Source organism: Crinia signifera, chromosome 5 (genome assembly GCF_055691185.1).
Source record: "Crinia signifera chromosome 5, ASM5569118v1, whole genome shotgun sequence".
Taxonomy (NCBI): Eukaryota; Metazoa; Chordata; class Amphibia; order Anura; family Myobatrachidae; genus Crinia; species Crinia signifera.
The window spans coordinates 123066903-123081398 of NC_139221.1; the positions used below are offsets into that span (position 1 = coordinate 123066903).

General features: G+C 43.7%; 1 protein-coding gene across 4 annotated transcripts in view; it reads right to left on the bottom strand.

Annotated features, from left to right (window-relative positions):
- DSP (desmoplakin) overlaps nt 1–14496 on the bottom strand; it is an 85934-nt gene that overhangs the window by 40373 nt on the left and 31065 nt on the right. The gene's annotated exons all lie outside the window — the stretch shown is intronic.

Below are 14496 nucleotides of genomic sequence, written 5' to 3' on the forward strand. Positions count from 1 at the left end.
ATTATATTGTTTGTCCCCCTTGAAAAGTAGATTTGTTAATATGTAATGTAATGTATTTATTTACAGTTACTTGTATAGCGCAGCAGATTCCGTTGCGCTTTACTGATGACAACACTGAAAGAACAAACTGGGTAAAACAGACAGACAGAGGTTGGAGGGCCCTGCTGCAAGCTTACAATCCATAGGGTTCACTTGCAATAGGTTTGCAATAAATAATATTTGTAGATAAACTTATTCTGCACTGCCTACCTTACTAATATGACAAATGCAATGAGTACTAGTTACAGACAGTGGTATAAAGCACTATTTAGTGTTCTGTACATGCTAATCAATTGCCATTAGTTTGTAGTTGAATGAAACAAATGAACCAAAGCCCCTGGGCATTATAGGGGAAACAAAGAGAAAGAGGTAAATCTTGGGCTACTTATGCAGTGGCGTAATTAGAAAATGTGGTACTTGTTTAGTTTCACGGCAGCAGATAACACATGCGATATGCATACGATTCGATGCGATTTAGTACCTGTTCATAACCCCACTATCCACTACGGCATGGAGTTGATTTTATATAGTGTGGCAGGCGCAGCGAGCCACCAAGCCCAAAGCGTGGCGAGCCCCGCGAGGGGACGCGGATTATTTGCCATGTATTCCGTGGCGAGCTCAGCGAGCCCCATGAGGGGACGCGGAATACATGTAATCTGCATCCGCTCGCCACAATGTATAAATTCAACTCCATGCCGTATTGGATAGTGGGGTTATGAACAGGAACTAAATTGCATATGTAAATCGTATGCAAATCGCATGCAATATATCTGCCGCCGTGAAACTAAACAAGTACCGAAAATGTTCTCTCCCCCCACAAAACAGTCTCTGGCGCCTCCCCCAGGACAGATCCAGGGGGAGGAAGGTGGTACCTGGGCAGCGTGGGGTCCAGACAACGTGAAGTGCCCAGGTGCAGCAGAGCGGCAGTCCCCAGTATCCGGGAAGCAGCAGAATTTGAAAATTCAAAAGATAGGCTGCAAATCAGCGGCTGGCCTATTTTTTGAATTTTCAAATTCTGCTGCTGCTGTCCATAGTGTCTGCTCACTCAGAGCTTCCCGGACACTGAGAACTCCCTGCTCCGCCGCTGCACCCACAGCCCCCGGGCACTTCACGCAGCCCAGGTACCACCTCGCCTCCCCCGGTATCTGTCCTAGGCTCCGTCTCCCACAGGTTACAGCGCCGGGACCCTGCGCCCCCTGCCACTGCAGAGCCCCAGTTACCCCAGTGCACTTGTGCATATTATATGAATATATGTGCATCTGCCTGTATGAAGGTGGGATGGTTTTTAAGGATTTAATAATGCAAGTCTGGGAAAGGTTTTACCTATTTCTCCCATCTCATTTATTTATGCCACTCAGGCTCAGCTGTCATGGCTGGGAGTCTAAATCTTTGTTGTGCGAAAGATATGGATAATTTGGTATTTATGCAATGGCCAGCATAAGCAAATAATGCAAACTAAAGGATGGTAATATTTTCGACTACTGCAGTAAAGTTAAATAGCAGTGTCGTTTTCTCCAGGCATCAGCTTCTGCCTTAACCCCTTCCCGACAATTGACGTACATTTACGTCATGGTCGGGAAGTACTTCCCGACACATGGCGTAAATGTACGTCATGGCATTTAACTGTCACCGCGTCTATAGACGCGGTGACAGTTTCAACATGTCTGCTGTCCCTGACAGCAGACATGTCCGTGCATGCCCAGGGGGGGCTGCGATGCCGCCCCCCCGTCGGCGATCGCTGTGATTGGCTGTTCAGTGTGAACAGCCAATTACAGCGTTTTCCTGTGTCACCGGCGAATAACGTTCGCCGGTGACACGGGATCAGAGGTGATTGGTGCTGTAAAGTACAGCACCAATCACCGCGGGGTGTAAGGGTGACACTGGTGTCACCCCACCGCACCCCGCCCGCCCCCAAAGGCCGTGATTGGTCCGTCGGACCGACGGACCAATCACAGCCAAGGAGGGGGATTTAAACTAACGGTGACTGCACTGCAGACGCCATTCCGGTCTGGAATAGCGTGCAGTGCGGTCACCGTACCTCCCTGCCGCCATACTGACCAGAACCTTGCTCCATAGCTTGCTCCATACTTACCTGATCGCTGCTTCATCACTGCTTCCTGGATCCTGTTACTACTTGTGCCTTCCTGTGAAATTGTGCTGCTGCAGTGTACTAGCTAGATAGAGAGAGAGATAGAGAGAGAGATAGATAGAGAGATAGAGAGAGATAGAGAGAGATAGAGAGAGATAGAGAGAGAGATAGTGTCAGAGAGTGCTATATTTTGTGCTGCTGCAGTGTGATATAGTTATAGATAGAGAGAGAGAGATAGAGAGAGAGAGAGAGATAGAGAGGCCTAGTGACAGAGTGCTATATTTTGTGCTGCTGCAGTGTGATAGTTATAGAGAGATAGAGAGAGATAGAGAGAGAGATAGTGTCAGAGAGTGCTATATTTTGTGCTGCTGCAGTGTGATATAGTTATAGATAGAGAGAGATAGAGAGAGAGAGATAGATAGATAGAGAGGCCTAGTGACAGAGTGCTATATTTTGTGCTGCTGCAGTGTGATAGTTATAGAGAGATAGAGAGAGATAGAGAGAGAGAGATAGAGAGAGATAGTGACAGATTGTGCTATATATTTTTGATATAACTGACTGCTGCCCCCTCCTTTTGTGCTGATCAGTATAAATTAACTGATCAGCAACTTTTTGGGGGCGCAGGTTTTTTTTTATATATAGATATACCTGTCACTGCTGCTGCTGCAGTGTCATAGAGTGATAGATAGTGAGAGATAGAGAGATAGAGAGAGATAGTGACAGAGAGTGATAGAGAGTGCTAAATTTTTTGTCTGCTGCCCCCGCCTTTTGTGCTGATCACTATATCTGAGGTGATCAGCAACTTTTTTGGGGGTACAGAGGTTTTTTTTTTTTTATATATACCTGTCAGTTGCACCAAAGGTTGTGCACCTGCTGCACCTCACTGGTAATCAGTGTCGCATCACTGATCACCTTTTTTTTTGTGTGTGTGCTGTGGGGTCTTTTTTTAATTTTTTTTTTACACACACTGTGATTTTGTGGGTGTCCTGTGGCCGCTGTGCGCTGATCAGTGACGTACATCACTGATCATCTTTTTCGGCACAGGGTTGATCTATATTTTTTTTTTTTTTATCAAATTCCTGTTGCCTTTGAGCGCTGTTCAGTGACAGACGTTACTGACCAACATCTGTGCTCAATTTTTGGCGCAGGACCTTTTTTTTTTTTTTAACCCCTTAAATTTTTTATTTTTAACCCCTTCATTTTTTTTTTTTTTATTGGTATAAAGTATTTTTTTTTTTCTGCACCACATACACACTACACACTACATACCCCCCGGATTGAAATAAAGTTTGTACCCCCCCCTACACTATACACGTGTTGAAACATTTCACTACCAGTAACACAAAAATAAAAATGGCATCCCAAATGTCCTCCCAAATGTCCTCCCAAATGTCCTCCCAGTCATCCAGGAGAATGTATTCAGCGGAGGAGGCATATGCCCTGCTTGCTTCTGACTCTGACACAGCCAGTGATGCAAGCGGGGAATTTGAAGGATTCGCCTTAAGCTCCTCTTCCTCCTCTGGTGATGAGGGACCCCCTCAAAGACGCCCCCGTAGAGCAGCTGAGACCCCCCCCCCAATAATTGATCTCGTATGGACCCCACCACCAGACAATTTTGAGCCCCAGGTTCCTGAGTTTTTGGCCATGCCAGGAATCCAATTTGATTCCACAGGTCTCAGAGAAATTGACTTTTTCAAATTATTTTTCTCTGATGATTTTATAAATTTAATGGTGGACCAAACTAATTTATATGCCCAGCAGTTTATTGCTCAAAACCCCACGTCATCATTTGCTAGGTGGACCCCTGTAGATGCAGTAGAGATGATGACGTTTTGGGGTCTGGTGTTTCATATGGGCATAGTAAAAAAGCCAGAAATTAGGCAATATTGGAGTACAGATGTTCTGTACAGTACTCCATTTTACCGTATGGCCATGCCCCGGGCTCGATTTGAGACGATCCTTAAATTTATACATTACACCGATAATGCACAGTGCCCACCCAGAGATGATCCCACCTTTGACCGGCTATTCAAAGTCAGGCCGGTCATTGATCATTTCAGTGCCAAATTTGAAGAGGTGTACATCCCTGAAAAATTTATTTGTATCGACGAGTCCCTTATACATTTTAAAGGAAGGGTTAAATTCCGCCAGTACCTTCCCAGTAAGAGGGCAAGGTATGGCATAAAAATGTACAAACTGTGTGAAAGCACCTCAGGGTACACCCACAGGTTTAGGGTTTATGAAGGGAAGGATTCAAGAATTGAACCGCCAGAATGCCCCCCCTCCCTCGTAGGTGTTAGTGGGAAAATTGTCTGGGATTTAGTGCACCCCTTCCTGGATAAAGGTTATCACCTCTATGTGGATAACTTTTACACCAGCATCCCCCTGTTTAAGGCCCTTGGTTCAAGAGGTACAGCAGCTTGCGGTACTGTGCGCAAGAACCAAAGAGGCCTCCCAAAAACGCACATTGCCCAAGTAATGAGAAGGGGTGAAAGCAGGGGAATATGCACCGAAAATATGTTGTTGGTCAAATATAAGGACAAGAGGGATGTCCTTATACTGACAACAATTCACGGAGACAGTACCACCTCCGTCCCTGTACGAGGTACCAGTACCCACACCTCAAAACCTAATTGTATCCTGGATTACAATAGGTACATGGGCGGAGTGGATCTTTCAGATCAGGTACTGAAGCCGTACAGTGCCCTGCGGAAAACAAAAATCTGGTACAAGAAGGTGGCCGTGTATATCATCCAGATGGCACTGTATAACACTTACGTGCTATTCCGTTCTACCGGCCAGAGGGGGACATTTATGCACTTTCAAGAGGAAGTCATAAAGGGCCTAATATTTGGGAACCAGCAGGCAGAGGGCCCCAGTACTTCTAGTACTGGCCCCCGTATTGTACCAGGGCAGCATTTTCCTGATGAAATCCCCTCCACTGGAAAAAAGGGCAGGACACAAAAAAGGTGCAAAGTTTGCTATAAAAAGGGAATAAGAAAGCAAACTATTTTCCAGTGTGACACTTGCCCCGACAAACCCGGCCTATGTATAAAGGAGTGTTTTAAAATATACCACACATCTATGGAATATTAGGTTCATAATTTCACCGTGCTTCGGGGGTCTTGCTAATGCCACATAGCACCCACCATTCATTCCACCAGAATCTGAGCCGCAAAATCCAAAAATCACTCCTTCCCTTCTGAGTCCTGCCATGCACCCAACTGGTATTTTTTGGTCACATGTGAGGCATTGCCGTACTCGGGAGAAATTGGGGCACATATTTTGGGGTGCTTTGTCTCCTTCATTCCTTGTGAAAATGAAAAATTTTGAGCCAGAACTGCATTTTTGTGTAAAAAAATGTAATTTTTCATGTTCACTGCCCACTTGTATCAAAATTGGTGAAACCCCTGGGGGTTTGAAATGTACACTATACCCCTAGATGAATTCCCTGAGGGGTGTAGTTTGCAAAATGGGGTCACTTGTGGGGGGGTTCCACTGTATTGGTGCTTTGGGGGTCTTGCTAATGCGACATAGCACCCACCATCATTCCACCAGAATTTGTGCTGCAAAATCCAAATATCACTCCTTCCCTTCTGAGTCCTGCCACTTTTTGGTCACACATGAGGCATTGCCGTACTCGGGAGAAATTGGGGCACAGATTTTGGGGTGCTTTGTCTCCTTCATTCCTTCTGAAAATGAAAAATTTTGAGCCAGAACTGCATTTTTGTGTAAAAAAATGTAATTTTTCATTTTCACTGCCCACTTGTATCAAAATTGGTGAAACCCCTGGGGGTTTGAAATGTACACTATACCCCTAGATGAATTCCCTGAGGGGTGTAGTTTGCAAAATGGGGTCACTTGTGGGGGGGTTCCACTGTATTGGTGCTTTGGGGGTCTTGCTAATGCGACATAGCACCCACCATCATTCCACCAGAATTTGTGCTGCAAAATCCAAATATCACTCCTTCCCTTCTGAGTCCTGCCACTTTTTGGTCACACATGAGGCATTGCCGTACTCGGGAGAAATTGGGGCACAGATTTTGGGGTGCTTTGTCTCCTTCATTCCTTCTGAAAATGAAAAATTTTGAGCCAGAACTGCATTTTTGTGTAAAAAAATGTAATTTTTCATTTTCACTGCCCACTTGTATCAAAATTGGTGAAACCCCTGGGGGTTTTAAATGTACACTATACCCCTAGATTAATTCCCTGAGGGGTGTAGTTTGCAAAATGGGGTGACTTGTGGGGGGGTTCCACTGTATTGGTGCAACATAGCACCCACCATTCATTCCACCAGAATCTGAGCCGCAAAATCCAAAAATCACTCCTTCCGTTCTGAGTCCTGCCATGCACCCAACTGGTATTTTTTGGTCACATGTGAGGCATTTCCGTACTCGGGAGAAATTGGGGCACATATTTTGGGGTGCTTTTTCTCCTTCATACCTTCTGAAAATGAAAAATTTTGAGCCAGAACTGCATTTTTGTGTAAAAAAATGTAATTTTTCATTTTCACTGCCCACTTGTATCAAAATTGGTGAAACCCCTGGGGGTTTGAAATGTACACTATACCCCTAGATGAATTCCCTGAGGGGTGTAGTTTGCAAAATGGGGTGACTTGTGGGGGGGTTCCACTGTATTGGTGCTTGGGGGGTCTTGCTAATGCGACATAGCACCCACCAAAATTCCACCAGAATCTGAGCTGCAAAATCCAAAAATCACTCCTTCCGTTCTGAGTCCTGCCATGCACCCAACTGGTATTTTTTGGTCACATGTGAGGCATTGCCGTACTCGGGAGAAATTGGGGCACAGATTTTGGGGTGTTTTTTCTCCTTCATACCTTCTGAAAATGAAAAATTTCGAGCCAGAACTGCATTTTTGTGTAAAAAATTTAATTTTTCAATTTCACTGCCCACTTGTATCAAAATTGGTGAAACCCCTGGGGGTTTGAAATGTACACTATACCCCTAGATGAATTCCCTGAGGGGTGTAGTTTTCAAAATGGGGTGACTTGTGGGGGGGTTCCACTGTATTGGTGCTTGGGGGGTCTTGCTAATGCGACATAGCACCCACCAAAATTCCACCAGAATCTGAGCCGCAAAATCCAAAAATCACTCCTTCCGTTCTGAGTCCTGCCATGCACCCAACTGGTATTTTTTGGTCACATGTGAGGCATTTCCGTACTCGGGAGAAATTGGGGCACATATTTTGGGGTGCTTTTTCTCCTTCATACCTTCTGAAAATGAAAAATTTTGAGCCAGAACTGCATTTTTGTGTAAAAAAATGTAATTTTTCATTTTCACTGCCCACTTGTATCAAAATTGGTGAAACCCCTGGGGGTTTGAAATGTACACTATACCCCTAGATGAATTCCCTGAGGGGTGTACTTTGCAAAATGGGGTGACTTGTGGGGGGGTTCCACTGTATTGGTGCAACATAGCACCCACCATTCATTCCACCAGAATCTGTGCCGCAAAATCCAAAAATCACTCCTTCCCTTCTGAGTCCTGCCATGCACCCAACTGGTATTTTTTGGTCACATGTGAGGCATTGCCGTACTCGGGAGAAATTGGGGCACAGATTTTGGGGTGCTTTGTCTCCTTCATTCCTTCTGAAAATGAAAAATTTTGAGCCAGAACTGCATTTTTGTGTAAAAAAATGTAATTTTTCATTTTCACTGCCCACTTGTATCAAAATTGGTGAAACCCCTGGGGGTTTTAAATGTACACTATACCCCTAGATTAATTCCCTGAGGGGTGTAGTTTGCAAAATGGGGTGACTTGTGGGGGGGTTCCACTGTATTGGTGCAACATAGCACCCACCATTCATTCCACCAGAATCTGAGCCGCAAAATCCAAAAATCACTCCTTCCGTTCTGAGTCCTGCCATGCACCCAACTGGTATTTTTTGGTCACATGTGAGGCATTTCCGTACTCGGGAGAAATTGGGGCACATATTTTGGGGTGCTTTTTCTCCTTCATACCTTCTGAAAATGAAAAATTTTGAGCCAGAACTGCATTTTTGTGTAAAAAAATGTAATTTTTCATTTTCACTGCCCACTTGTATCAAAATTGGTGAAACCCCTGGGGGTTTGAAATGTACACTATACCCCTAGATGAATTCCCTGAGGGGTGTAGTTTGCAAAATGGGGTGACTTGTGGGGGGGTTCCACTGTATTGGTGCTTGGGGGGTCTTGCTAATGCGACATAGCACCCACCAAAATTCCACCAGAATCTGAGCTGCAAAATCCAAAAATCACTCCTTCCGTTCTGAGTCCTGCCATGCACCCAACTGGTATTTTTTGGTCACATGTGAGGCATTGCCGTACTCGGGAGAAATTGGGGCACAGATTTTGGGGTGTTTTTTCTCCTTCATACCTTCTGAAAATGAAAAATTTCGAGCCAGAACTGCATTTTTGTGTAAAAAATGTAATTTTTCAATTTCACTGCCCACTTGTATCAAAATTGGTGAAACCCCTGGGGGTTTGAAATGTACACTATACCCCTAGATGAATTCCCTGAGGGGTGTAGTTTTCAAAATGGGGTGACTTGTGGGGGGGTTCCACTGTATTGGTGCTTGGGGGGTCTTGCTAATGCGACATAGCACCCACCAAAATTCCACCAGAATCTGAGCCGCAAAATCCAAAAATCACTCCTTCCGTTCTGAGTCCTGCCATGCACCCAACTGGTATTTTTTGGTCACATGTGAGGCATTTCCGTACTCGGGAGAAATTGGGGCACATATTTTGGGGTGCTTTTTCTCCTTCATACCTTCTGAAAATGAAAAATTTTGAGCCAGAACTGCATTTTTGTGTAAAAAAATGTAATTTTTCATTTTCACTGCCCACTTGTATCAAAATTGGTGAAACCCCTGGGGGTTTGAAATGTACACTATACCCCTAGATGAATTCCCTGAGGGGTGTACTTTGCAAAATGGGGTGACTTGTGGGGGGGTTCCACTGTATTGGTGCAACATAGCACCCACCATTCATTCCACCAGAATCTGTGCCGCAAAATCCAAAAATCACTCCTTCCCTTCTGAGTCCTGCCATGCACCCAACTGGTATTTTTTGGTCACATGTGAGGCATTGCCGTACTCGGGAGAAATTGGGGCACAGATTTTGGGGTGCTTTTTCTCCTTCATACCTTCTGAAAATGAAAAATTTTGAGCCAGAACTGCATTTTTGTGTAAAAAAATGTAATTTTTCATTTTCACTGCCCACTTGTATCAAAATTGGTGAAACCCCTGGGGGTTTGAAATGTACACTATACCCCTAGATGAATTCCCTGAGGGGTGTAGTTTTCAAAATGGGGTGACTTGTGGGGGGGTTCCACTGTATTGGTGCTTGGGGGGTCTTGCTAATGCGACATAGCACCCACCAAAATTCCACCAGAATCTGAGCTGCAAAATCCAAAAATCACTCCTTCCGTTCTGAGTCCTGCCATGCACCCAACTGGTATTTTTTGGTCACATGTGAGGCATTGCCGTACTCGGGAGAAATTGGGGCACAGATTTTGGGGTGCTTTTTCTCCTTCATACCTTCTGAAAATGAAAAATTTCCAGCCAGAACTGCATTTTTGTGTAAAAAATGTAATTTTTCAATTTCACTGCCCACTTGTATCAAAATTGGTGAAACCCCTGGGGGTTTGAAATGTACACTATACCCCTAGATGAATTCCCTGAGGGGTGTAGTTTTCAAAATGGGGTGACTTGTGGGGGGGTTCCACTGTATTGGTGCTTGGGGGGTCTTGCTAATGCGACATAGCACCCACCATTCATTCCACCAAAATCTGTGCTGCAAAATCCAAAAATCACTCCTTCCGTTCTGAGTCCTGCCATGCACCCAACTGGTATTTTTTGGTCACATGTGAGGCATTTCCGTACTCGGGAGAAATTGGGGCACATATTTTGGGGTGCTTTTTCTCCTTCATACCTTCTGAAAATGAAAAATTTTGAGCCAGAACTGCATTTTTGTGTAAAAAAATGTAATTTTTCATTTTCACTGCCCACTTGTATCAAAATTGGTGAAACCCCTGGGGGTTTGAAATGTACACTATACCCCTAGATGAATTCCCTGAGGGGTGTAGTTTTCAAAATGGGGTGACTTGTGGGGGGGTTCCACTGTATTGGTGCTTGGGGGGTCTTGCTAATGCGACATAGCACCCACCAAAATTCCACCAGAATCTGAGCTGCAAAATCCAAAAATCACTCCTTCCGTTCTGAGTCCTGCCATGCACCCAACTGGTATTTTTTGGTCACATGTGAGGCATTGCCGTACTCGGGAGAAATTGGGGCACAGATTTTGGGGTGCTTTTTCTCCTTCATACCTTCTGAAAATGAAAAATTTCCAGCCAGAACTGCATTTTTGTGTAAAAAATGTAATTTTTCAATTTCACTGCCCACTTGTATCAAAATTGGTGAAACCCCTGGGGGTTTGAAATGTACACTATACCCCTAGATGAATTCCCTGAGGTGTGTAGTTTTCAAAATGGGGTGACTTGTGGGGGGGTTCCACTGTATTGGTGCTTGGGGGGTCTTGCTAATGCGACATAGCACCCACCATTCATTCCACCAAAATCTGTGCTGCAAAATCCAAAAATCACTCCTTCCGTTCTGAGTCCTGCCATGCACCCAACTGGTATTTTTTGGTCACATGTGAGGCATTTCCGTACTCGGGAGAAATTGGGGCACATATTTTGGGGTGCTTTTTCTCCTTCATACCTTCTGAAAATGAAAAATTTTGAGCCAGAACTGCATTTTTGTGTAAAAAAATGTAATTTTTCATTTTCACTGCCCACTTGTATCAAAATTGGTGAAACCCCTGGGGGTTTTAAATGTACACTATACCCCTAGATTAATTCCCTGAGGGGTGTAGTTTGCAAAATGGGGTGACTTGTGGGGGGGTTCCACTGTATTGGTGCAACATAGCACCCACCATTCATTCCACCAGAATCTGAGCCGCAAAATCCAAAAATCACTCCTTCCGTTCTGAGTCCTGCCATGCACCCAACTGGTATTTTTTGGTCACATGTGAGGCATTTCCGTACTCGGGAGAAATTGGGGCACAGATTTTGGGGTGCTTTTTCTCCTTCATACCTTCTGAAAATGAAAAATTTTGAGCCAGAACTGCATTTTTGTGTAAAAAAATGTAATTTTTCATTTTCACTGCCCACTTGTATCAAAATTGGTGAAACCCCTGGGGGTTTGAAATGTACACTATACCCCTAGATGAATTCCCTGAGGGGTGTAGTTTTCAAAATGGGGTGACTTGTGGGGGGGTTCCACTGTATTGGTGCTTGGGGGGTCTTGCTAATGCGACATAGCACCCACCAAAATTCCACCAGAATCTGAGCTGCAAAATCCAAAAATCACTCCTTCCGTTCTGAGTCCTGCCATGCACCCAACTGGTATTTTTTGGTCACATGTGAGGCATTGCCGTACTCGGGAGAAATTGGGGCACAGATTTTGGGGTGCTTTTTCTCCTTCATACCTTCTGAAAATGAAAAATTTCCAGCCAGAACTGCATTTTTGTGTAAAAAATGTAATTTTTCAATTTCACTGCCCACTTGTATCAAAATTGGTGAAACCCCTGGGGGTTTGAAATGTACACTATACCCCTAGATGAATTCCCTGAGGGGTGTAGTTTTCAAAATGGGGTGACTTGTGGGGGGGTTCCACTGTATTGGTGCTTGGGGGGTCTTGCTAATGCGACATAGCACCCACCATTCATTCCACCAAAATCTGTGCTGCAAAATCCAAAAATCACTCCTTCCGTTCTGAGTCCTGCCATGCACCCAACTGGTATTTTTTGGTCACATGTGAGGCATTTCCGTACTCGGGAGAAATTGGGGCACATATTTTGGGGTGCTTTTTCTCCTTCATACCTTCTGAAAATGAAAAATTTTGAGCCAGAACTGCATTTTTGTGTAAAAAAATGTAATTTTTCATTTTCACTGCCCACTTGTATCAAAATTGGTGAAACCCCTGGGGGTTTGAAATGTACACTATACCCCTAGATGAATTCCCTGAGGGGTGTACTTTGCAAAATGGGGTGACTTGTGGGGGGGTTCCACTGTATTGGTGCAACATAGCACCCACCATTCATTCCACCAGAATCTGAGCCGCAAAATCCAAAAATCACTCCTTCCGTTCTGAGTCCTGCCATGCACCCAACTGGTATTTTTTGGTCACATGTGAGGCATTTCCGTACTCGGGAGAAATTGGGGCACATATTTTGGGGTGCTTTTTCTCCTTCATACCTTCTGAAAATGAAAAATTTTGAGCCAGAACTGCATTTTTGTGTAAAAAAATGTAATTTTTCATTTTCACTGCCCACTTGTATCAAAATTGGTGAAACCCCTGGGGGTTTGAAATGTACACTATACCCCTAGATGAATTCCCTGAGGGGTGTAGTTTGCAAAATGGGGTCACTTGTGGGGGGGTTCCACTGTATTGGTGCTTGGGGGGTCTTGCTAATGCGACATAGCACCCACCAAAATTCCACCAGAATCTGAGCTGCAAAATCCAAAAATCACTCCTTCCCTTCTGAGTCCTGCCATGCACCCAACTGGTATTTTTTGGTCACATGTGAGGCATTGCCGTACTCGGGAGAAATTGGGGCACAGATTTTGGGGTGCTTTGTCTCCTTCATACCTTCTGAAAATGACAAATTTGGAGCCAGAACTGCATTTTTGTGTAAAAAAAATAATTTTTCATTTTCACTGCCCAGTTGTACCACAATTGGTGAAACCCCTGGGGGTTTGAAATGTACACTATACCCCTAGATGAATTCCCTGAGGGGTGTAGTTTGCAAAATGGGGTCACTTGTGGGGGGGTTCCTAACTTTTAGCATCTTATGGTGCCTTGAAACCTACATGGTGCCTAAAAAATAATCTCATAAAAAGGAGGCTCCAAAATCAAGTAGGTGCTCCTTCTATTATGAAGCCTGTGGTTTGGTCACCGTGCACACTAGGGCCACATATAGGATATTTATGAAAACAAAAGAATTGGGGGAATCAATTTTTAGTCACATTTCTCTAGTAAAATGTACTGTGTTCCTTATAAAAATGTATTAAAATTGCAAATCTGCAAAAAAAAAAGAAATTTTGAAATTTCACCTACACTTTGTTTTAATTCCTGTGAAACACCTAAAGGGTTAACAAACTTCCAAAATGCTGTTTTGAATACTGTGAGGGGTGCAGTTTTTGAAATGGCATCATTTATGGGGGTGTCTCACATACAAGTCCCTCAAAGTTACATCAGAACTGAACTGGTCCCTAAAAAAATCAGTGTTTGAAATTTTCTTGAAAATTTGAGAATTTGCTATTCATATTGTAAGCCTCCTAGTGTCCCAAAAAATTAAAAGGAAGTTGAAATAATGATGTCAACATAAAGTAGACATATGGTCTATGTTAGTTATTCACTATTTTGAGTGGTAAGATTATTTGTCTCACAAGCAGAAAATTTAACATTTTGCAAATCGCTAAATTTTCCATTTTTTCACGATATTTTGGTATTTTTCACAAAAAAACACAGACTGTATCGACCCAAATTTACCACTAATTTGAAGTACAATGTGTCACGAAAAAACAATCTCAAAATCACTGGGATAAGTAAAAGCAAAAAAAAGTTATCCCCACTTAAGTGAGACATGTCAGATTTGAAAAAAAGGGCTCTGTCAGGAACGCAAAAACTGGCTCTGTCAGGAAGGGGTTAAAAGAGATTCATTTCAAGTGAGAATGTGGAATGTGGCACATTGCTAAAAGAATCTGTAGGCCAATAAGTCATTTGTTCTCAAATGTACCTCACAGCAAAATGGTACAGTTTACTATTTCAACGGATCAGGCAGAGCAATCAGATGAAAAGTGTAAAATTGGATGTGTTCTATCTACAATTCCGATCCGATGTCTCGTGTGCATCGAGGTGGACCTGCTGCACCAAGGATCTATCGGATCCCACAGCCAGACTGGGATTGTCGTATGCAGTCCAGCCGCCTGGTAGCTGTCGGGTGAATTGGCAGGTATTACATGCGAGGTATGTGATACCCCCACATATCTACATTTCTGGATTTCAGCTAGACTTTTGTAGTATTACTCTTATAAAGTTAATTGAGATAATGTTCAGGGCTATGAAGATGTAAGAGGAAATATTTTGTTGACACAATTCATCTAAAAAAAAAGAAGTACTAATATTAGCAAATAGATTGTTATTTAATGTCATGATTAGTGACCACCTCAGTGGTGTTTTTCTTTTCTAGGGAGTGCTCCCCACTGGGCGAGTTTTTTCTGGGGAGTGCTCTCTAAAAAAACCCACCACTACACTCCCCGAGTCTGGGCAGAGCCTCTGAACTGTCCATCAGCCGCTGTCCAGCC